The sequence below is a fragment of the Podarcis filfolensis genome, assembly GCF_964270895.1.
Source record: "Podarcis filfolensis genome assembly, chromosome: 11".
Classification (NCBI taxonomy): Eukaryota; Metazoa; Chordata; class Lepidosauria; order Squamata; family Lacertidae; genus Podarcis; species Podarcis filfolensis.
Window position 1 is genome coordinate 23,393,225 of NC_139613.1, and position 25,379 is coordinate 23,418,603.

Consider the following 25,379-nt stretch of genomic DNA (forward strand, 5'->3'; position numbering starts at 1 on the left):
GACCCCCGTGGTCCCTTCCAACTCTACAGTTCTACGATTCCAGAAAAAGACTCCTGCCTGAAACCCTGGAGAACAGCTGTCAGTTAGTGTAGACATTATTGAACTAGATGGGCTGATCCTGGACTTATCAAACATCCAGGGAAACTGCTGGAAGCCCATTCATCTCACCCTATACTGATTGCACTTCTAAAAATAATAATAAAAAAAAACTTTCTTGTGCTGCTGGGTGATCTGTGCTGTGGCAAATCTTCTTTATTATGCCCGCAGGACTTCGTGTTCAGGTGTGTGATGTTCCAGTATTACCCATGTGCAGACTTCTTAATTCTATGTGGAAGTAAACCCTACGTGTCAGTCATTGGACATTTTCGTTGATGCGCATTCTGTATAACGAGTGGACTTGTCTTATTTTGTCAAATCTGTAAACATAATAAATATTTCAGAGACTCTACTCATGAATTAAAGACGTGTTGAGGTAATTTTCTACTAATCCCTGCAAGCCATGAAACACTGCAAGCAAACTGACACACTGCAACCCAATGAGGAGGGAAAAGAGTGTGCAGGCTGATGCATGCCAGTGTGTTTTGAGGTGCTCCTCCAATCCTGGGACAGCCAGGTCAGCAAAGAGCATTGCTGGTGCATGCTTTACATATTTTTCTTAAGTTCACCTGGACCATCATGTCACCCTGTGGGTCAAGGGAACAGCTGGCCTGATTGTGGCTAGGCCATGCAACTCCCGCAGCAAATAGGAAGGTGGTGCTGCTGCCCTCAAGTCGAAGCGGGCAGTTAACAGCTTCTTCTTTTAAGATACCTTTTCTCCCTGCAAACAGGTTATATTCTCAAAAGATATCAACTTATCAAACATCCAAAAATAAGGAGCACACAACTGAGGTTGTAAAGCAGACAGCAACATTTTCTGTCAAGCTGTGATGCTCTGAACGCACGCAAGATCCTACAAATCGTAACTTCCTCCAATGCTATCTTTCTAGAGGAAGAGGTGCTGGAACTCGCCATAAACACCTCCCTCGCTCTCTTAGAGTAGCAATGGCACCCACCTGAGAGGTGACGGAACTGAGTTCCGGAAATTTCTGTCTGAAAAAAAAGCCACGACTTCCTAACATTCTGCTATATTTTGGAAAGTTCCATGTCTTTCCTTGCAGGCTGCACATCAACATGCTACGTAAAACATCCCCTGTCCTTCCTTAACTTCATTTCTGATGATTCCAGGGGTGACCAACGTGCTGCCCTCAGGCACATAAGCTCCCTCAGAGGTCTTCCCTATTGCTCACAGGGTCCCTCCCCACTGAAATTACCCTTGAAAGAAACATTAAGTTGTAGGCAACGCAGTAGGTTGTGGTGTGCGCTTGGCTGCACAACTGTTTCTCGGGAAATTCAGCAGGCATGGAGGTTTACTGTTAGGGGCAGATACACCTGCTGCGTTTCTGCCCACCATGAAACTGGTAAAAGCAGGGCTTTTTCTGCCAGAACTCACTGGGACTCAGTTCTGGCACCTCTCAGGTGGGTGCAATTGCTATTATGAAGCATTCATAGTGAGTTCTGACACCTCTTTTTCTAGAAAAATTGCACCGGTTAAATGCTTATGAAAACTACCCACCACCACCAGTCCTTATGATTTTTGCTTCCTATCCACTCTGGCTAAAGCAGCCTTCCCCCAACCTGGTACTGTCCAGGTGTTTTGGACTATAATTCCATCAGCCACAGCCAGCATGACCAAAGTTTAGGGATGATGGGAATTATAGTCCAAAACAACTAGAGGGCATGAGATTGGGGAGGGCTGGGCAAAATAAACAAACCTTTATTTTCTTCATTCTGACAAGGGGAGTTGGTTTGGTATTTATGAGGTTTTTTAAAAAAAATAATAATATTGGGGCTTTAATATTGCTAAATGGAAATCTTAATCAACATTCCTCGCTGGAATGCTCACCTAAGTTTTTAATGTAAAAAAAAAAAGGAAAGGGAATAAAGCACAATAAAGGCTTATGATATATGCACGCACACCCAATAAAATCTGCATTTTCTCAAAGCCTGTTTACTTCTGTTACAGAAAACTGCCCATCTGCAACCAATTCACCCCCCGCTACAGATCCCCAGTGGAATTTAAAGATCAGGCATCCATTCGGCTGCCTCTCCATCGCGAAAAGTTTCATCTGGTTCTGTTAACATGTGTCTGTTCTTTGTTAAAGGCAAGAAGTGTTGGTTTTTTTCCTACTTCAGAAAGTGGCTAATCGCCTTCAGTTTACGCCCCACCTTGTGTTTTCAAGTTTCTAAAAAACAAAACAAAGCACTTAAATGTTTTCCAGGTTCATTTAGGTTGCCTAAGAGCTTGCTGCTCATTTTTAGCATTGTTCAGCATAACTGCTACACTAAGGGGTACCAATTTTTTGAAACCAGCAGGCACATTTCAAATTCTGAGAGCGCGCTGGTGGGTGCCAGGCACAAAATGGCTGTCACAGGGCGGTGGGGGTCACGTAGCACAAAATGGCTGCCACAGGGCTTGGTATAACATAAAATGGCTGCCATGGGGAGTGCCACAGGACATATAATTAAAGAGACAACAAGCCCTGGCAACTTCATTGTTACCATGGGAAGTCAACTATAGTCCTGCTGCTCCCATTTGAGGAGATTACACCACATTGATTACACACACAGAGAGAGATGCTGTTGCTGTCTAAGAACAACACTACCAGGAAATATAAACAAGGTGGACACATCACATTTACTCTTAATTTCACAGAAGTTGCTTAGAAGACACCTACACATTTTGCCCCATAACTTTCTTTCTAGGAGGGCCATAAACTTCCTTAAAAACAAGGTATGAGTCTGAGGCAGCTGCCCAAAGGCACCAATGATAATGGTATAGTAACCCATCCGCTTACATGGGGGTTTGGCTTCAAGGGTTACGTCTTATATGTGAAAATATTGTATAGTCAAATGCTTGGAGCAGCCCCATGGTTAGAAGGGGGTAGAGGGAGCATCCTCAGAGCTTCCAGAGCCTCTGTACTGAGCAGTCCTTGCCCCCACAAGCAAGGCGCAGAGCTTCAAGGCTCTTTTCGTGCTGGTTCCACTTGGGTTACCTGGCATGAAAAGAGCTGTTAAGTTCTCTGCCTTGCTTGGGATCTGCACACTTTCAAGCAGTCCGCCTTCAACCACATATGGCTGAAATCCTGCACGTCAAATGCACGTACGATGGATTACTATGGCGCCCTGGGAGGCACAGAATTCAGTGACCACCCAGCTGCAGGTGACCGCAGGCTCTGTAGTAGCAAAGATCTACAAAGAGGCACATGCCCTGTGCAATGCTCCTAATCCAGCAACAATAATAAGAGGATGTTCCCATATATGAAAATAAAATCAAATCAAACTGCAAAAAGCCATGACACTTAGTGAGCAGGTCCTAACTCATGGGTTAGCAAACTAAGGCCTGTGGGCTGGATCAGGCCCAACTGCCTTCAAGGTCTGGCTGGTGGATGGTCCGGGAATCCAGGCAGCTGCCATAGTGTGTGCGCGTGCGCATGCGATGGTTTGGGCGACTCAGCCAGGCTTGGGGGTCAAAAGTGAGGCAGGCGACTGCTGGAGACAAGCCCCTTCTCCATCCGTCGTGCGTGCGCAGCAATCTTTTCTGCCAGGGTCGGGGTTAGGGAAGAGGGAAAAGGAGCCACAGTTTGGATTTCCACCATGGATCTGCCGGCGAATGACCTCAGGAAGGGCAGTTGCGGTGGCAGGGGCTCAGAGGCGCCTCGGGAGTGATGCCTCGGTGTGTCTGTGGCAGCAGTGCTCCCCACCAAAGGAAGCGGGGAGCGCCTGGGTGGCTGCACTCCAAAGCAGTTCTGCGCTCTGCTGGGGAGTCCGCTCATTAGCTATACGGTGCAAGCCATGTAGAGGTAAATGGCCGCTGCTGCCTCCTCTTCCCTCACATGGGGAAAATAATGTTTTTGCTTGAGCGGCGCTGGCCTGACTTAGTGTGGCCAGTGGCTTTTCCCTTCACCCACACATGCGTACATGCTCTCCAGGGCTGACAGGAATGGCACACTTACCTCAGCCCCCCACCCCGCCTTATGAGAGAAATAATAATCGTCAATGTGTAAAACGCAAAGGAAGCAGCATGGGTGTGTGAGGGAACACCCTCCCCCCCAAAAAAAACCACATTTGGGCAACGTTGGGGTTGGTACCAATAAGGGTTTTTGCCAAAAATGCGGGTCATAATCATGGCAACATATAGTCCGGCCCCCCACTAGGTCTGAGGGACAGTGGACCGGCCCCCTGCTGAAAGAGTCTGCTGACCGCTGTCCTAACTCATATTTTGATTTTCCTGCTGCTATAAGGGGCATTCAATATACAATTCAGACCCATTTATAGGTTCCTGTGCAAAAAGGGCATTGATGTTTTGTACACACCTCCATGCAGGTCAAGTTGTTTCCCTGATACTCCTTTTGTAGAGAGTTGAAAATGAAGTGTGTTGGCAGATTAACATTCATATTCATTCAGCTGGTATTGGGCAAAATTACATTGTCTTTCCTTATGCCATCCTGAGCCATTTAACTCTCCCAATCGTCTCCATTGCACTTTTCTTAAATGCAGAAAACTGCACAACTTTTCTTGGAAACCCTGTCTTGATTTGGGATTGTTCAGCAAGGGAAGATGGGCTTCCACATCACCCTTCATTTAAGCTACTAAGTGGAATAGCAAAATAAGCTGTGTGTTTTCAGTGAAGTACGGTAATGGCCTTTCTGTATTTGCAGTAGGCTGCCCTCTAATGCACATCCATAGCAAATGCAGCGTATTTCAATACGGCACAGTATTTTGCACCAGCATAACTGCCAGAGTCTAATCCTGCAACCACCCTCTCCCCGCAAACACTTCTGCTAAATTCAGGATGTTTACAAATAATCTGTCCATCTTGATTCAGAGACAAGTATTAGAGGTGTTGCTGGGGCTTCTGGAGTCAACTTTCCCAACCTAATTCTAGAATCGGCTTTGCTAGCTCTTTCTCTGTTTTATTGAAAGTACTAAATGCTAAGGAAAGTACAGGCAACTCCCCACTTATGTGGGGGTTACGTTCTGGGCTCCTGCATGCATAAGTTAAATGGTGTAAAGTGCAGGGCACCCTCTGAAAAGCTTCTAAACACCTGTTTTTTCTTTTCTTTTCTTTTCTTTTATACAGTACCTTTGTCTCCAGATTGCCAGAAAGGGCAGGGAGCAGCATGTCCAAGCCCACTGCAATGAAGCTTCCTGCCCAACAGCTGTTGAGTGGGGGATGAGAGCTCCTGTGTGCCATTTTGGAGTCCATAAATTCTTTTTTTTTAAGCCTTTAAAATCTCTTTAGGGTCTGTGGAGGGTCTTCTCATGAGCCACAAGGACTTTCCAGCTCTCTCCCATTATTTCCAAGTTTGAATTGATCTACTGGCACCACACATATATGCAGTCACTCGTGAGTCAATCATATGTACAGTAAGTGGGAGGATGCCTATACACATTGTTCCCGAGTAGCATTAAATCCTTAACTGCACAGAAAGGTACGATCACCCAGCACCTTCCTTTTCATCAAAGAGCTCCGCTATCCTAATGGCCCTTCTTCTCATCAGTGCTAAGGCTGAAATGTTCGCTTGGCCTCTAATCCTCTTATAAAACCCCACGTCTCTCCAGGTGGTTTGGATTACAATTCTCATCTTCCATGACCTTTGGGCACACTGTCTGTGGCTGATGGGAACTGCAGTCTGAAATATCCAATAGGCACCAGGTTGGGGAAGACTGCTGTATAGTATTCTAAGCCTTCGACACCCAAACAATGTGGACAACAATAGCTGTGCATAAAAAAATTCTCAAGAAAGGCAGCCAAATGGATAGGCTGAAGACAATACTGTTAAAGCATAACTCTCTAAATATCATCATAAATAAGGAGCAGCACATGTCAGGGAATATTTTAGAAGCAAGCCCTATTGTTCAGGATATATACTGTACCTGGCAAGTTGTTTGATGGTAATTGCTTTAAGTGAACGCCAGAGGGTGCCTTTGGGTAATACTTCAGGACCACTGCTTCAGTTTAGAGACACACACAAGCAAAGGGGAATTCAATCAACGAAGTGCGTAGCTGATGAGTTAATCCATCATCGCTGTCTTATGTACCCAGGGGGAGTTTTATGCCAACAGTTCTTGCAGGTGTAGTTAGTTTCCAAGCCGTTCTGTCATTCTAGTGTCTCGTGTTAGACTATCTTCCTAAGTCCACTTACCTTTAACAGTCAGGAGGTGTTGCGGCCTGGCCATGGCCTTGCCCGCAATCTGGTAGCCAGCTGGGGAGGACTGGCCGGTTGGGCCTGCCCCTGACTGTAGTTTGGGTTAGCTCCCAGGGGAATTAGTTGCGGCCTGCCCAGCCCTCCTCTCCAGCTCGTTGCCAGACCTCCCACCCTGCCAATATTATTATTATTATTATTATTATTATTATTATTATTATTATTATTATTATATTTTATTCATTCATTCATTCATTTATTCATACCCTGCCCATCTGGCTGGGCTTCGCCCAGTCACTCTGGGCGGCTTCCAACAGAATATTAAAATACAATAATCTATTAAACATTAAAAGCTTCCCTAAACAGGGCTGCCTTCAGATGCCTCCCTTTTCCCTGTGTTTTACTATCATACTAGGACCTTGTTCTGGACTTTGTTGGCTGCCATATTCTCAAGGGACGCGGGTGGCACTGTGGGCTAAACCACAGAGCCTAGGACTTGCCGATCAGAAGGTCGGCAGTTCGAATCCCTGCGACGGGGTGAGCTCGCGTTGCTCAGTCCCTGCTCCTGCCAACCTAGCAGTTTGAAAGCACAAAGTGCAAGTAGATAAATAGGTACCGCTCCGGCGGGAAGGTAAATGGCATTTCCGTGCGCTGGTCTGGTTCGCCAGAAGCAGCTTAGTCATGCTGGCCACATGACCTGGAAGCTGTACGCCGGCTCCCTCGGCCAATAAAGTGAGATGAGCGCCGCAACCCCAGAGTCATCCGCGACTGGACCTAACAGTCAGGGGTCCCTTTACCTTTTAGGACCTTGTTCTGGACTTTGTTGGCTGCCATATTCTCACTTAGCAAATTGGCACCGGCCATTTGGTTTTCACCTACCTCATAGCAATCGTCACAGCTTTGTTTTGGTTAGGCATAGGGTAAGCATAGGGTCTTGGCTGGAGGGGAGGTTGTAGCCCCTGCTTGCCCCTCCTTGATAAGGGTATTCCGTTAAAGGGATCCACAAGGAGCTGCTTCTGTCCAGATGCCCAGGCAGGGGCTAGGGCCATAGCACTTCTCCAACGGGGCCCCCTTGTGGTTTACCCTTATATACACTCCCAAGCAGACAGGCTGGAGTGGAATAAATGGCTTTACCTGATTCCTATGCCAAACCATTCACATCTGTAATCAATAAATTTGTGGCCTATTTGAACCCAACTTATATGTTGCTTTCTGGTTTGGTATTCATCTCTTAGGGAGCAACAGGGTCACAGGGCCTTGGCATGCAACAACTGAGTAATTGACTGCATGAAGGGGAAATTACAGTCCTGGACAAGCACAAACTGGAAACAAAGCAGTATGTCCAACATTTCAGGGGCAAACAGCATAGATAGTGGGATTGCGTATAACCACCCCAATACCATCATGAGCAAAATTATCATGATGCACAATAAAAAGGATGTATGAAAGGACCCTCTAGTTAAATAACCCTCCCCCACACACACGTTCAAGGGTGTGTTACAGGGTATCCTGAACCCCAGTGTGCCTGGAGCTAAGTCCTGACTGTGCACACAGTCCCAAGTGTAACATTAGAAAGCAGTCAGACAGTCCGAATTGTCCAATACAACAAGCAAGGTCCAAAGTCAAGGTCAGGTTTCTGCCTCTGCAGAAGATCCAGGGTTGAAACACACATGGTCAGCCCCAAAGTCATTGTCCAGTGGCATTCCCAAAACAGCCAAGCCATGGTCTATCAACAGAGAAAGCTGAGCAGACACAGAGTCTCTGCCTTGCTTCGCTTCTATCCTTCACAATCTTGATTCCTGCACCTGAGTTTGCTCCAGTTGAGCAACTGTCCTCTCCACTTGATGAGGCAGATGACCCTCACCTGCCCTTAGCCTAATTCAGCTGCATGACCACAGCCTCCTCCCAGATCTAATGAGTTCCATGATCTCCACCTGGACCATTAGTAAGCTGGGCTGTGTTTCCTTGCCTCCCTCAGTCTCCTGGAGTGCACTTCCTGCTCTTCCTGATGCCTCACAGCCTACCATGTCTGCAGAGATGGGGCACCTCTGGTTCTGTGTCTCCTTCCCCTGGTGCCTGTGAACTGTCTGCTACCCTCCTGACGTCCTCCAATATCCCGTGAGTACCTTCTAAGCCCCCAACCTCCCCTTCCCCATCTTCAGCTTGCCCCAGTGTGTATCAATCATAGGCACACCCCTCACTGGGATCCTCCTCCCCTTCCTCATTGTCCTGCCAGTTCATGACACATGACCCCCTGAGCAAGCCCTACTGCCACCACATCTCCTAGCCATGTTCCTGCCACCTGCACATTAACTTTAGAAAAAGCTACCTAGAAGGACCCACACACCCCACTCACCATCATAGGAAGCAGCCACATACTAGGATCCTTGGTTCACCTCACTAAGTATTGTCTGATTTTGGTTTTTTTGTTCTTTTTTTGGAGGTTGCTGATGCAGGATGTAAATATATTCTTTTTTGGGGGGCGGGAAGTTATTTTAACATACTTGCTAAGAAACATCTGTTGTGCAAAAACATTGCTGGTGGTTTGTTTCCAGGGAAAGAAACAAATTTGGCTTTCATACATCTTACTGAGATTTGTCAGGAATAGATTTACCCTTTTGCTGAAGACAATGCACTTGGCTGATACAGTTGCCAGCACAAGCTAACTAGGTCAAGACTATCTTTGCGCCTGAAAACTGGTGTATTTTTGACCATGTCTCAGTATGGGGAAGGAGGAATTCCTATGTGACTGGCTGCCGCATCCTGTTGAATGTACGCTTTCTTCTTGTTTCACATTTAACGCTAAGTGAAACCATTGGCTCAGTGCAAATGAGTGGGCTTCTGGGCAGGAAATCATGGCTGCTTTGCTCCTCACCAGTCATTCTGCTGTTGCACTGAGCTGAGCCTATGCCTTGGCCTAGTCTCTTGTCTGAACCTGGTGGTTTAGCCTCTGGTTTAGCTCTTCCAGACAATAGCTGTGTACTGCATCTAGTATGCTCCCACTGCTGATTTCGGAAGTAGTATACCCATGACACTAGCCACAGATCTATCATGTATCTACCCTGTCTTTCCTAATGGCATGCTGTGTTTGATGCATTCCCCCACCCCACAACCAGTTTGTCTGAATTGAGAAAAATAGTGGTCTTTTCAGCTGATAGTGTGTACACAGCCCAAGAACAAACTGTAAACTATGGACAAACCATGCTGAGTGGTAGTTTGGCTAAGTGTTGCAGGCAAGCCCACCTTCTGTGGCAAACCTGGTTTAGCCTTTATGTTATGTGTGAAATTGTCCATCAAGCATAAAAAGTTTGCTGGATGAGGGGTGGGAATAATGGTCAGTAGCTACAGTGTTAGGTTGGGAGTTTCACATTCTTTGTTTAGCAAAGGAAGGGGTGGGTGTGGGCACATTGTCGTTGCTATTTTTCACTTTATAAAAATAAAAGGTGTTAAGTCTTTGAAACAGTTCATCGCACAAGAAATATAAAAATAAACGAAAGCATCATAGCATCAAATTATAAAAGTACACATACCGTATTTTTCGCCCTATAGGACGCACTTTTTCCCCTCCAAAAATGAAGGGGAAATGTGTGTGCGTCCTATGGGGCGAATGCAGGCTTTCGCTGAAGCCTGGAGAGCGAGAGGGCTCCAGGCTTTGCGGACCTCTCCGCAAGCAGCGGGAGCGCTCCCGCTGCTTGCGGAGAGTTGCCAGCATGCCGAAGCCTGCGCACGCTGAGATCAGCACGCCCAGGCTTCGCGGACCTCTCAGCAAGCAGCGGGAGCCAGCGCCGGACTCCCACGGCTTGCAGAGAGCTGCCTGTTTGGGGGCTGGGGTCAGGGGAAGCTCGGGCCTCCCCCGCCCCCGCCCCAGCCCCGTGCCTGGGGGGGAAATAATTTTTTCCCCTTTATTTCCCCCCAAAAAACTAGGTGCGCCTTATGGGACGGTGCGTCCTATAGGGCGAAAAATACGGTATTTTAAAAGTACAGTCAGATTTTAAAAGTACAAACAAAAGTCAATTGGCAACACCAGAAATAAAACCCCACATCACTGTTCACTAGGGGCCAGATTCAACTAACCAGTCCCTATAATGGAAGTCTATGAAAAGACTTCTGTGAGTGCAAAAGGGCTTCCCCCTTCTTCCTTCCATGACCAACCCCATTAGCTGGGGGTGGGGAAGTACACCCAGAACAGTATGTGCAGGGGGGAGGTATTTCCAAACAGAGCAATTCCCAATGGGTGTTTATGGTGGGATCGATGAGATTGGTGCTTCTGACCCAAAATCACAGTCCATATCCCCCACCACCACCTGGAATCCAGATTTGCACTGGAGGGAAATCTGAAAAGCTGTGTTAAAAACAAACAAACAAACAAACAAACAAACCTGTTCCCAATGACTCACCTGTGATATCTCAACGACCTGCTTGCAAATTAAGGCCAAGACTTACAAGCACCCTACATTTGCAGAGCGAAGGGGTGGGGTATATATATCTCCTTTACTGATGTTATGCTGTTGTACTGTTCTAGGCTGCACTCTGTGAATTCTGTGTTCCTGTTGCTTTTGTAAGTTGCCTGGTATTTTTTGGTACGTACTGTTTGTATTTAAACTTCATTGATTTACAACTGTGAACTGCTCATTGGACACAGTTTCCTGGGTGGTATTTAAAAAATGCCTAGATAAATAAATAAAGCAATGTACATGGATCACAGGGAACACTCTACAGCAGGAATAGCCAGTGTGATAATATCCAGGTGTTGCCAGACTCCAGATCATGTCAGCTCTGACCATTGGCCTTGCTCACTGGGGCTGATGGCACTGGAGTCCAACACATTCTGGAGGGCACCAAATTAGCTACCCCTTCAGAAACTGGTGTTCTGCTTGCCCAGAATGTAGCTTACAAAAGAAATCCACTCATGAAATGCAGCACATACAGCCTCACTTTTCATCTGGAGCTCTCTATATTTCCCTTTCAATGGAATTATATTTTAGATTTATTTTTTTACAGTGGTTTGTATATATGTTTTTGTTTTGCTTAAAATATTGCAAGTTGCTTTGAGTCGCTGTGGCAAAAAAATTTGGGCATTAAATCCTGTCGTCCAGTCAGCGCTTCCCCTGCGCAGCTCTGCTTGGGGCTTGAGGCTGACCTGGGCAGGAAAACAGAGTTGCAGCGGTCCTGCCGGTCGGTCCGTGTGGCTAAAAGCACACACAGTCTCTCTCCTGCTTCTTTTAGTCAAAAGTGAAAGCAACTCTCACAGACAAAGCCTGTGAAGTAGGCCCTGCGTCAGGCCCCTCCCCAGATACAGGACACCAAGGAGTTTTAACCCTGTAAACTCCAAACTCCACAAAAAAGCAACTGATACATTCAAAAACTTTTAATAAAAAATAATAATTGCATAATTAATTGAATAAGTTAGTGTTCGGAATCATAGCAGAATTTCTCTTCAAACCCTAAAAAACTAGTGTTCAGTTCTGTTCCTAAAAGCAGCCCTCCAATGGGAATCGAACTGCTGCAATTTAGTTTCCCTACATCCCAGGAATCGGGCTCCTATTTTTGTAGATGACCTTGCTCTGAGCTATTTGCCGGAGTACATTGTGTGTCCATTAAAGCAAACCATAGAGAGACCCTGAGTCAGATCACAGCAGGAGATGAAAAACTGAGCCAGCCAGCAGAAGCAGCAGCAACAAAAATAAATCCCTTCATCGCTTAGGTATTATGCTTTCTGCACTACCTGGCTAATACCTATATCACACATTAGTAGAAGAGAAGCTTAATTTACATCTTCCTGTTGACATTGTACAGGCAGCATAGTCTAAATGCTTATAGAGAGGCATCGTGAATATGATTGCCTTAAAAAAAAAAACACCTATCCTTTTCCATTGAGAGAAACATATACTAAGCATTGGCTAAGGATCACCACCAGATGGCTCCCTGGGGGAAATAAAATCTAATCTGTTGACGCAGGAGTTTATTTTGTCCCTTTTTAACCTCCCTCCCCCGCCCCAAATGTGTAAAAGTATTTCTCAGAAATGATATACGCATGGTAGAAGACTCACTGTGGTTTAAATTAAAAGATCTCATTTTTAAAGGCTAATATGTTGCAGAATGCGTGATTTTATGCTATTCCAGACTTGCTAGAACAACATGTGATTCCACTTCCCCCAGGGCTTTTAAGCAGAGAAGGGCTTCAGTGTACGTAATCATCCCACCTTGCATAGTGGCAAGCACTCATACAGAGCATTTTTATTTCCTGGGTGAACAGGCAACTAATATTCCTTACCATTTGTCGGATAACCAGCCTCATATAACCGACGTGCTTAAGTCTAATTTAAAACCACAGAGCAAGCTGCCCTGCCAGGCTGAGCTATGTCACTTCCCCTTACCTTGAGAGGAAATTGGCAATCAAGCCAATTGTTTCCCCTCAATGAAGAGGTTTGAACTAGTTGCTCCAGCTCAACCACATGGCTCTCACCAGCCGCACGTGAGTTCCTATCAGGGGAGCCAACTTGGGCCCCAGGTTATGGATGCCCAGTGCATGTGATGTCACATGTGGCATGATGTCACACGCCTCCCCCCCCCCACCTCGGAACCTACTTCCGGTGGCACCAGAAGTCAGGTTCTGAGGCCTCCGGAGACCTCAGGAAGCATCTCCGAGGGAAAGTGGAGAAGGTGCTGGTAGTATGTACTGGTGAGTACCAACAGAAAAAAACACTGAGTCTATAGTAGTCTTCTATTCTGCTTTGCTCAGAACACACATGGAGTACTGTGTCCACTTCTGGGTGCCACAATTTAAGAAAGATACAGTGGTACCTTGGGTTACATGCGCTTCAGGTTACATACACTTCAGGTTACACACTCCGCTAACCCAGAAATAGTGCTTCAGGTTAAGAACTTTGCTTCAGGATGAGAACAGAAATCGTGCAGTGGCGGTGCAGCAGCAGCAGGAGGCCCCATTAGCTAAAGTGGTGCTTCAGGTTAAGAACAGTTTCAGGTTAAGAACGGACCTCCGGAACGAATTAAGTACTTAACCTGAGGTACCACTGTATTGACAAGCTGGAAGATGTGCAGATGGAGGGCAACTAAGATGATCAAAGGTCTGGAAACCAAGCCTTATGAGGAACAATTGAGGGAATTGGCTATGTTTAGCTTGGTAAAGAGGAGACTGAGAGGAGAAAAGATAGCCATAGCCAAAGGGCTGTCACATGAAAAAGCTCTTGATGGCTTTTACTGAAGAAGGAAAAACTGGAGAAGTTGTTGAAAGAATTTCACCATGTTGTTGTCAGCCTAGGCTCCTGTCCTCCCCTCACTACGTCAACATTTGTTAGTCCCCAAGAGTGCCTGGAATCTTAACAAATAAAACAATATCAATTCCAAAAATCAATATATATCGGGAAGGGTATTTTATCTGCACTATAAAGGTTTAATCCTACGAACAGGGGTAACCTCTAGCTGGAGCCAGCCAGAGACTTAAGTATTAGGGAAAGGCCGGAGTCTAATGCTGAGCAGGGCAAGGGGCATGTCTGGCCTCTTGAATAACATTTTTTTAATGGTTATTCTCAGATGCTCAGTTTTAAGGAGGTTCGTGTCTGTTGATAGTTCTGGTTAGTGTATACCCTGTAAGATTAAACTGTCAAAGAAAAAGAAGAGGTAATGAAAAAAACCACCATATTGTGTAAAATACACACCCATATACATGGACAATCAAGTGGCAGGAAACAATAATGTTTAGAGGCAGGGATTGAATGCACTGTACAATCTTTGTTTGTTTGTTTTACTTTGCCAAAGTGTGCTTTAGCGCCAGCACACTACTCTAAAAACAACAACACAATACTATTGAAAAAGTGTTTTAACATGTTTTCTTCGTGTTTCTGTTTTGTTTTTTTGTTTTTTTGCCATAAGAGAAATGCAATGAAGTCGATTGAGGACTGTGTAGAGAGGGGGGGAAAGACAGAAAGAGGAATCTGAATTTGCATCTATACTTTAGCTTGCAAGTTGCTTTTCTCAGTAATACTGTGTCTGTTCCTTTTTAATTTCTGGTTTTACACCGTTCTTCTAAAAACAAAACCTTTAAAAAAGATCAGGCAAAATAGGTAGAACAAATCACATTCAAAAGGTTGGGGTTTTTTATATTAAAAAAAAACTTGAGGATGAAATGAATTTTACTGTGATTCTAGAGGCAATCCTTTGCCTGTCCAGAAGATGTCAGGATTTGGGGGGCAAGAGCACCCAGACTGAGAGGCCTTGTCAGGAAGGCTGAGACCAAATACTCAGAGAAAACCCCGACCTTCATGGAAGTGCCCGAAGGGAGTAGTCAGCAGACAGCGTTGCTTACCCAGCACTCCTGGTGAGGGAGAGGTGTGTGAGAAGCAGAAAGTGTCAGGTACAGAGCAGGATGTGAAAGTTTGCAGCCACTCGGTTCTAAGTGTCAAAAAAGGAGGAAAAGCTGAAGCGGATAATTGTACACAGTTTCCAGGGCCCATCCAATTTCTTTTGCTCAGAGCCTGACCTCTCCTAGAGATGCTACCTGTCACGATTATGCTACACATACCGCCAATAAAGTGTAATTGAGAAACGATGAGGGAGAAATTGGAGAACATTGTTCTTCCAGAGCTGTCAAGAATGCTCCCTTGTTCCTCGTAGAAGTATTATTTCAGAAAATGGGAGGTGTTGTTTGGGCAATTGGAACTATTTCCTGCTAAAAGCTTAGGAGCTGTGGAACTCTTCATCTCGTAGAAGCCAAAAATAAGCCCCATCATCAGTGCCAGGCTATGAGGGGCCTGGAGCTCTGCTGCATCTAACTCTGAGCTATTATAGATGAATTTGGGAGACGGGTTGGGTCTTAAGAGCAGCTCAGAAGCTACAGTGCTGTGGATTAGGAGACTGCAGAGGCAGAATGTATTCATTTTATTTTTGTTTATTTGATTTATATCCTGTCCTTCCTCCTGAAAGAGCCCAGGGCAGCAGATACAGCAATGGTAAAACAGCAACAACAACTAAAACCAGTTTTTAGACATCCTTTAAAAATAATGGTTTAAAAAATTCTCAACCAGTGAACTCAGGTTTGCCAGGAACAGTGTCGAAATGCCTGGGTAAACAGGGGGCAGGAGGGGGTGAAGCCGACTCAAGCACTTAAGTTTTTATTTACAAAGTTCTTATAATTAACCCCTGGAATGGAGATGGTTAAAAAAGAGGAGGAGCCAAAAGTTTCAGGTTTCAGGTCTTTCAGTTGAGCCAATAGAGTAGAACTCCTTCCCTCCCTCTGCTGCAGCTGATTCAAGGGCTTCTTCCAGGTCACAGTTGTTGGGGTCAGAAAGCAGTTCTGGGCTTGATGGACAAATAGGCTGACCTGATATAAGGAAGCCCCCTAGGATTGCTGTGATTCACTGCTCAGCCCCTGATTCCCCCCTGCTCAATGTAGGACTTCACAGCTGCAGGCTCTGAAACTCTGGCATGTTGAACTCCTGGCATGACATTGGCATGCTGAACTCATGCAACGTGCTCATAACATTTTATAAATACCTTACAATAGCGTTCTTCTAACTTTAGATTCTATAAGAGCACAATCTTGTACCTCCACATTTGGATGTAAGCCCCATTGAATTAAACAAGGCTTAAATGTGTATGTGGAAGCTGGTCTCTTAGAAGTTAGCCCCATTGAAAACAACTTACTTCCAAGTAGACAGGTATATGTCTTCTTAGGATATTTGCTTCTGAGTAGACGTGTATAGGATTGCACTGTAAGTCTAGTAAATTCCCAATATTTTTTAAAGGGTTTTAGAATGACATTTCCATTGAAGTGTTCCTGTTAAAATCATTTATTGACAAAAGAAATGCAAGAGAAAAAGTACAAACCATGTTGGCGTTCTGTAAGTTTTTTATTTTTAAATGCAGCTATTGTTTTGCCCTTTTTTAAAAGCAGAAATGAACCGAAGGAACAATGCAGAATATTATTAGCTCCTGTAAGATGTTGGGCAGATAAAGGCAAAGGATCCGAAGCAGGGAAAAGAATATGATGTGTATAAATAGAGGTGTAGAGAACAAGCTGTTGGGAGTTATTTAGCACAAGATGAGAAAAGGATGAGCTCATCCAGGAAGCAGTGAGTCTGATCCCTCATGAATCATGTCGTCGTCCTTCCCCATATGCCTATGGTTTGCCCGCATGTCTTAGGAGCATAGAAAAGGTCAGGCCACCAATGGCTACCAGCCACAATGGTCATATTCTGTCTCCACTGTTGGAGGCAGTATGCCTTTGAACGCCTTTTGCTGGGAATCGCAGGTGGGGAGAGTGGTGTTGCACCCGGGTCCTGCCTGCAGGCCTCTTGTAGGCATCTGGTCTCCAGGCTTTTGCCTTGTTCCAGCAGGGCTCTTCTTATGTTCTCAAAGCTGCAATATACCAGGTCAGACTGTTTGCTGCCGCCACTGCCGCCCCTCTTTAACAGGTAGCATTACACCAGAATTTCCTCTACCACATGCTACCAGACCTTTTAGCTAAAGCTACAAGGCACTGAACCTGGTAGTAGCAGATGGTTTGGTAGAACTGTGCTGCTCACCTGACTTTGGGTTGGTCACATGCCTCTCCAGGGTTTCAGACTGGGATCTCTTCTGTGTCTATCTGGAGAGGACTGGGATTGAATCTGGGACCTTCTCTGTGTGCAAAGCAGATGTTTTGCCCCTAAGTCACAGCCCTTGCACCTGTATGCAGGCCATTGGCTGTCCAACTACCAGCTTTGGGGATTTTAGGGACGCTTCTGAATACTATTGTTTTCCACCCCAATGGTGCAAGATTCCAGAATTCCAGGCTGTTACCTAGAGTTCGTGTTTCCTGTTGGAATGAGATACAGCAGAGACTGTGGTATCTTCATGACACAGTGGATGCTCGGGTTGAGAACGTGATCCGTGCGGGAAGCCCGTTTGCAACCCGCAGTGCAGCGTCTGCACATGCGTGGGTCGCAATCGGCACTTCTGCGCATGCTCCGAAACCCAGAAGTAGCCCGTTCTGGTACTTCCGGGTTCGGCGCGGTGTGCAACCTGAAATCGCACAACCCAAAGCATCTGTAACCCGAGGTACATGGTTTATTTACACATACAACCTGAGCCTATGATGGAGGGGTTCACAGCATTAACACCCCGAAAGGATCTTGTTTCTCTCATAGCCTTTGATTCAAACAGAATGAAACATAGCTCTGTCTCTCTCCAGCTTGCTGCTTTTCTTCTGAACCACATCACTGCAACTCAACTCTGGCTTTTCCTTCTAACCAACCATAAGCTGAAGGAGGACCACCAGCCATTTGTCGTCTCACACAGAGCCCGTTTCCTTCGTTCTCTTAATGACCCATCACCTAGGCGATCACCTCATCAGGAAACTAGCCTGGCTAATATGCTGGATCCGGGGATTAGATCTTGCATACAGACTACTTTCCCAAACTCTGAACAATACTGAGCTCTTGAAGCATTTCCCTCCAAGCCCCCTTTTCTCTTGCTCTCTCTCTCTCTGCTCCAACAAGTCATCTGTTGTTTTTTTCCAAGAGTGTTGATCCCTCCATCTCTCCTTGCCATTCCCTTCCTCTCACCTCTTAATTCACACTTTCTCATTTATATGTGACAGGCTAGCAAGAACTTACATTTAAAACAGGCACTTATGATTCACCTGCTGCTCAGCAAAGCACTTTCCACGGCATGTAAAAAAAACCCAAAAACCCCTTGACAAGGTCCCAAAGAAACCTTCTGAATCATTTTCCCCTGGATTCTATTCCTGCATGTTGGAACCGCTGTGGATTCTTAGAACCCCAAACTGTGACTTGGATTCAATCAAAACATTTTACTAATGGCGTGTTTCTGGGAATGATAACTCAGCCCACTATTGCCAGAGCCACAACTGAGCAATTATTGATAAAAACACGGATTCTTTCATTTTACATCCCCCCCAACTCCTCCTTTTCTTTTTATATCATTTTTATGAGGTAAAATTCACATGTCGCAAAGTGTGCTCTCATATTTTTCGCAGGCTTCCCCTACCCCAGCTTTTTTGTTTTTAACCCATAGGGGTATTTGACTGCACAAGCTTTTGATTCCTTTGTAGGGCTCCATTGTTTTGCTGATTAGCTGAACTGATGCATCCACAGGTAGACAATGTGGTGCTTGCGAGATGTTGTGGATTGTAAGTTTGCACAGCACATAGTTAAACTATGGAACTTACTCCCACAAGAGGCAGCAATGGCCACCAGATTAGATGGCTTGAAAAGAGGATTGAACAAATTCATGTTCAGGCTCCCAGTATGTTTCCGAGCACAATTCAAAGTGTTGGTGCTGACCTTTAAAGCCCTAAATGGCCTCGGTCCAGTATATCTGAAGGAGCGCCTCCACCCCCATCGTTCTGCCCAGACACTGAGGTGCAGCACTGAGGGCCTTCTGGCGGTTCCCTCCCTGCGAGAAGCCAAGTTACAGGGAACCAGGCAGAGGGCCTTCTCGGTAGTGGCGCCCTCCCTGTGGAACACCCTCCCACCAGATGTCAAAGAGAACAACAACTACCAGACTTTTAGATGACATCTGAAGGCAGCCCTGTTTAGGGAAGCTTTTAATGTTTGATGTATTACAGTATTTTAATATTTTGTTGGAAGCTGCCCAGAGTGGCTGGGGAAGCTCAGCCAAATGGGCGGGGTATAAATAATAAATTATTATTATTATTATTATTATTATTATTATTATTATTATGGATAAGTTTTATCAGTGGCTGCTAGCCGTGATGGCTCTGCTCTGCCTCTATGGTCAGAAGCAATAATGCTTCTGAATACCAGTTGCTGGAAACATAGGAAGTGAGAATGATATTGTGCTCAAATCCTGCTTGCAGGTCTTCCACAGGCATCTGTCTGTCCACTAGGTGCACTAACAGATCCATCAGGCTCTTACAATGATCTCATGTTCTGTCTCTGGCATTTGCTTCTTTACTAGTAATGAATAAAATAAATCGTCTCCGTTTCTTTCAATACTTCATCAGTTACAGTATGAATGCAAACCCCACAAGATATGAAAAAAGATGAAAAACCACTATGATGGCCTCAAAACCAATAAAGGAGACCAGGCCTACATATATATATCTTGTTGACTCAGTACTTACACTTCTCATAAGTACTGTGTCAGCCAGAAGTTTGCTGAAGTTTGATGAGCTGTGCAAGCAGAGAACTGTCACAGCTCACCAATTTCAATCCATGACCAAATAAGTCCTTAAGGGATTATAGCCTTCAGCAGAAGAACAAAATTTGTTTTTACAGTTCTGTGGAAACCGGGGATCTTCCTCATTATCTCTTCAAAGGTCATCTGTGCAGCTCACCTAGAGAGGAGCTATTGGTTCTGCTTCTTGTTAGAATTGCACCTGAACAGAAAACGCAGAAGGTGGCAATGAGAATGTCACTGGAAAGGTGATTGCATTAGGAGTGCTGGCAGCTGATGTTTGCAATATTTGGGGCAGAAAGCAACCTGGCACAGCTCTTCTTACTCTCTTTATTCAGCCTCAATGAAAGGGTTGTGATAGTGTACCAGTTTATTGAGCGCTCTTGTCTTTTGCTGTATGGAGTGTGTGTGTGTGTGCTTTTGTGTATGTGGACACATGCATTGCGTGCAGCCAGGGGCACCCATTCTTACCCATCTGGGGCCGATCAATCTAGCTTTGATTAATGTACCACTTAAGCTTGCCCCTGTCTCAGGCTCTGGTTCAGTGGTTCAGTTAGGAAAAACAAAGGGTACAGTGGTACCTCGGGTTAAGTACTTAATTCGTTCTGGAGGTCCGTTCTTAACCTGAAACTGTTCTTAACCTGAAGCACCACTTTAGCTAATGGGGCCTCCTGCTGCCGCCGTGCCACCAGAGCCCAATTTTTGTTCTTATCCTGAAGCAAAGTTCTTAACCTGAAGCACTATTTCTGGGTTAGCGGAGTCTGTAACCTGAATCGTATGTAACCTGAGGTACCACTGTATTTCCCCCTTTGTTGCTGGAAAACCATGATTGGAATGAATGAGTTATTTTGACAGAGGTGCTTGAAGACAGCAGTGAGGAGAATGTGACCCGTAGAAAAAATTGCTGTAGAGCATTGCCATTCTGTATGGCTTTTCTCCAAGTCTGTTTCTGGGATTCTTCACTGTTTCATCTGTAGAAGGGAGCAGCAGCTGCCCGGTTCAGGCAGCACTACGAAGATGAGAAAGGCAGGATTTGGTGCCTGGATGATGCAGCAAGACCTCTTCAAATGTTGGCCTGAGTGATGGGAGAAGGGATGTGGGCTTTGCTACAGATAGCTGGGCTGGCTGAGTTCCGTGGAAACATGAAGTGGAACCAGATGGCTCCACTTCTGCAGAGTTTCCTGCCCAAAGTAGTTCATCTTTGTTTCGAATAAGGTGGTCAAAAAGAGGGCTAGGTTCCAGCCCCTTCAATACCAGTGTTGAAAAGGGAGCCTCCTTCCTTCCATCTCTCTCAGCATTCCACATTGTGGACGCTCTCAGGTCCTTGTCAGTTTGGTTTTCCTTTTCGTTTTAATTTACAGGCTTGTATTCTTCTGCATTCCTAGGACATCCAAAAGACAGGTGCAAAGGTGGATATAGTTTCTAGTGTGCTTCAAGGGAACTCTTCACTTAGGCACTTGGCCACTAGAATTTGTTATTGGTATATGCCAGGGATTGGCAACCTGGTGCCCATGGGCACACATGTGTGCAGAGAGGCCTTCCCTGACCCTCGGTGGGCCTCTCCCTTGCTGGAATCAGGCTCAGAATAAGCATTCTATTGTAATCAATAGAATAGGTTGTGGTGTGTGCTTGGCTGTGCTTGGTGCCCACAAGAAATGTGCCCAGCGGCTGAAAAAGGTTGGCAACCCCTGGTATATATGATGTTGAAGCTGTGATATTATGAATGCATTTGCAGTTGAGTGAAATAGCATGAAGTAGAGAGTGCACCACAAGGACAACATAATCTCAAGTACCGTGGGGTGGAATTATATGCATGACAGAAGTCCTATGGTGTTCAACAGGGCTTGCTCCTGTAGAGGTGTGCACAGGATTGCAGTCTTGTATTCCATGCACATTAAATCCCAGCATCTGGCAAGTAGTTTTCCGGCAGCCTCATTTTACCTTTGGACAAGATTTGTCTCTAATTAGTCACTTTATTCATGTAACAGAATGTTCTGGGTTTTGTTCAGCCAGTCACTGATGCTAGGTATCAGGAGGGACTGATTTCCAATTTCTTGGCAAAGTTATACTGGTAGCAATTAACATAATTCCAGCTTATTTTGTGGGCTGGGACACAGGTGGCGCTGTGGGTTAAACCACAGAGCCTAGGACTTGCCGATCAGAAGGTCGGCAGTTCGAATCCCCGCAGTGGGGTGAGCTCCCGTTGCTCAGTCCCTGCTCCTGCCAACCTAGCAGTTCGAAAGCACATCGAAGTGCAAGTAGATAAATAGGTACCGCTCTGGCGGGAAGGTAAATGGCGTTTCCGTGCACTGCTCTGGTTCGCCAGAAGTGGCTTAGTCATGCTGGCCACATGACCCGGAAGCTGTACGCCCGGCTCCCTTGGCCAATAAAGCAAGATGAGCACTGCAACTCCAGAGTCGGTCACGACTGGACCTAATGATCAGGGGTCCCTTTACCTTTACCTTTAGGTGGCCCCGTGGCAGCTGAAACTGTATGCAGGATCAACCTTGAGGTATAGCTCAGTTCAACAGGTTGTAAACTTCCAGAAATGGCAGGAAAGTGGGATTATACATGTATTAGGCTGCAATCAAGTTAGAAGTGGCATTATACCTGGCGCAGATTGGGGGTGAATGTGGTTCAGCACAGTGGTCTGTGGAAAGTCCATGGTGACTGGCACCAGTGGGGCAGCTCAGATACCTTGCTTCCTGATCCCTTAATCCTCATCCATGTTTAATGAAGATGTCTCTCCTCTGGGGCAAAAAAGTTTTAGGGCAAAAAAGCCCCCTCTCCATTTCACCTTGATGCTTGGCATGCTCTGCCTAGTTTAGCTGTTCCAAATAATCATTGAAGGGGGGAAAGTAAGGAGGGGATCACCTCCTCCCCCTCCTCCTCCTTCTTTTAATTTTTGTTTTCATCTCCCCAAAGATCTCATCTCCTTTTCAAGAATCCCCAGTGCAGCGTAGGTTGCGAAGATCTAAAAAGCATCCTTTGCTCTGCCTTTGTCACCAAAGACAAAGCTGGAAGATCACACAATCTCTCCCCCCCCCCCGCCCCCCGACATAAATTATTAATGAATTCCAATAAAGTGCAGTTCAGCTTGAAGATGCGCATGAAGGAGGACCGGGGGGTGGGGGGAGAGACTGATTCACCACCGCTATTGTGCAGGCATTGCGACAGGCGGTTCACACTTTTGGATTGATTGGCTATATTTACAATGAAACACTCCCCCCCCCCCAATCCTGCTTTTAAACCCAGTGATTTATTTGAAGTAGGCACGAGGCCTTGCCTGTACGTAGGGGATTTAGAAATATAACGATTAGCATGTGGAGTGGCGGGCAAGAATCTGAAGGGCGATCGAAGCAGGCTCATTTGTGCGAGGGATGGACAGACTGGGTGCAAGTCTGATGAAGTGGGTTTGGGGGCTCTTACATCAGTGCCTGTGTTTCTTCCCCTCTCCAATTCCTTGATTCCCTTTAATTTGTAAACCTTCAGTGCCAAAGGGCTTGGGGTGTGTGATGTATTTTAAGAGTAAAAAGGTAAAGAGACCCCTGACCATTAGGTCCAGTCATGGCCAACTCTGGGGTTGCGGCGCTCATCTTGCTTTATTGGCCGAGGGAACTGGCGTGGTGGCCAGCATGACTAAGCCGCTTCTGGCGAACCAGAGCAGCTCATGGAAACGCCGTTTACCTTCCCGACGGAGCAGTACCTATTTATCTACTTGAACTTTGACGTGCTTTCGAACTGCTAGGTTGGCAGGAGCAGGGACCGAGCAACGGGAGCTCACCCCGTCACGGGGATTCAAACTGCCGACCTTCTGATCAGCAAGTCCTAGGCTCTGTGGTTTAACCCACAGTGTCACCCGCGTCCCATATTTTAATAGCCTGTGTCATAGTAGCAAACTCAAAGTGACTGAGGTCCCTTTGTGCCCCCCCGAATAAAATATTTGAGCGGCTGCCCTCCCCCAAAGTTGATGGGCATTGCCATTCAAATGGGGGCTGTGTGCCACATCTTGTGAGTGGATATGTATGGCAGGGCTTACCTGGGGCCCCTAATTCAAGTTGGCGTCACCGGCCAGTGTGGTTATTGTAGTTGGGAGTGTTGGAGTAGGGCTTGGATTTCACACAAGTTATCCTCTCGGGAAGTCAGACATTCCTTTCAGTGGTGCTGTCAAGGAGCAAGTTTGGGGCAGAAACCTGAGGCCGCATTCAGGACAAGGTCCAAAGGGACGCCAAGATGCAACAGGGTTGGTCTCCCACGTTGAAGCAACACACAAGGCCATCTAAGGAGCCCCCACCCTCACCTCCTTCAGACCAGAGCCTTAAATGACTTAACTGCACCACAGATGCCTTTTAACCAGCAGAATTTGTTAAGGAAGAAAACAAGCCAGCAGGATGAAAGAAGGCGGCAGGGAGACAGATTTCAGTTCACAAAGGCAGCTAGAAAATGGAGGTGTTTTGAGCCTAAAACATATGGCTTGGCCACATTATGGTTTGGCCTTGAGTTCCATGACCTAATATGGTTAGCATATAGATCTGAAACAGCATTTGCATCTGAGCATGCTGAGAATGCATTTGTTGCATCTTCTTTGGAATTTTGACCATACGCAAGTGAGGAAAGCTATGCATGATTCTGTGCCATTATTAAAGATGCAGGATTCTTTGCCCCTTTTGCATTTGATCACTGTAGTCAAGGCTACAGCACTTCTCCCATCAGAAGGTGCTTCTCCCATCAGAACATTACGTTCATGCTATTATATTGGGAAGGAAAATTCGTTGCAGGCTGCAGCCCTATTGCGTTTGCTTAAATGGGAGTGAACTTGGTGAGACATTGGGCTCCTCCAGACAGCCTGTTTATTGAGCATTCATCTTGATTTGCTTGCACAAAGCTTATGCAGAGTTTAGAGCATTCATTCTGATTTGTTTGCAATATATCAGTGAATTTCTTATGGGATGTTTATATGTCTTCCCATTAATCCCACACTTTTCAGTGCATTTCTCTGTCACTTCCCTAACTGCAAAAATCCACGCTTTTATCTTTTTTTCAAGTGGATTTGTTGCGCTAGGAGTGCCATATTCCACTTGAATTGCACACACCTAAATTTCTGGCAGTGCTTGCAATCATTCCTGCAAAACAGTGGCAGTCCGGAACTCATCTTACTTTCAAACAAACCGGCAAAGGATCAGGTTGAAGGGGGTCTAAGTCCTAACGAGCTTGTACTCTTTAACAGCTGGCAAAGCATGACGCACCTGGGAGAAACCCAGTATTGGAGACCTGCTATAGGAACCTCTGCCAGCAGCCCATCTGGACAGAATGATGATTGGGAAACCTACCAGCAGTTGTCCCACAGGGAAACTGCTCAGTGACCCAGCAGCTTCAAGTACAAGGCTGGCAGAAGCCCAAGAATGGAAGCAGGGGGAGAAAAAGTAGTTCCACACAGTCAGACTCTTGGGGTTTAAGGCCAGCTGAGACAAGATACAAGAAGCCAGTAATTTAATAGAACCTGCTACAAATGATGGGGGGGGGGACTGCTCCCTATTATCTTGCAGAAGGCAGTAATCGCTTTTGGCTTCTCTGTACCAACATGAGCACCTGCCATTATTACCTTTGAACAGGAGTTAAGATGGCGGCGCAAGCACTTGCAGCGGCTCGGCACTCCGAAGACCGGTATTCAGTGATTTGTGTTTTATTTTTATTTGTGAACTTATTGCTGCTATGGACTGTGAATACTCAGGCACAAGAAATTTATAGTCGTCAAGAGCTCTTAAGTATCGGCAGAGGAGAAGGTTGCAGCCAGGAGGTCTCAACCTATAACATTCCAGCTGAGCTTATCAGAGAGCCTCCATATCTTGCACATTCTTGGGATACTCCCCTTGCTCTCCTTGCCAGAAAGAAAAGAAAACGGAGAGGGCGTAAGCAGAAGAGGGGTTGCAGGGCTGGACTACGAGTGAGGTTAGGTAAAAATCCCCACAAGCC

General features: G+C 45.9%; 1 long non-coding RNA gene across 1 annotated transcript in view; it reads left to right on the top strand.

The window, feature by feature from the left end:
- Nucleotides 1-2,477: 2,477 nt before the first annotated feature.
- Nucleotides 2,478-25,379, top strand: part of LOC310744715 — a 38,157-nt gene continuing 15,255 nt past the window's right edge. The window contains exons 1-2 of the long non-coding RNA XR_014539695.1: nucleotides 2,478-2,719; nucleotides 5,180-5,446. This is a non-coding gene — a long non-coding RNA (uncharacterized lncRNA). The remainder of the gene's footprint in view (nucleotides 2,720-5,179; nucleotides 5,447-25,379) is intronic.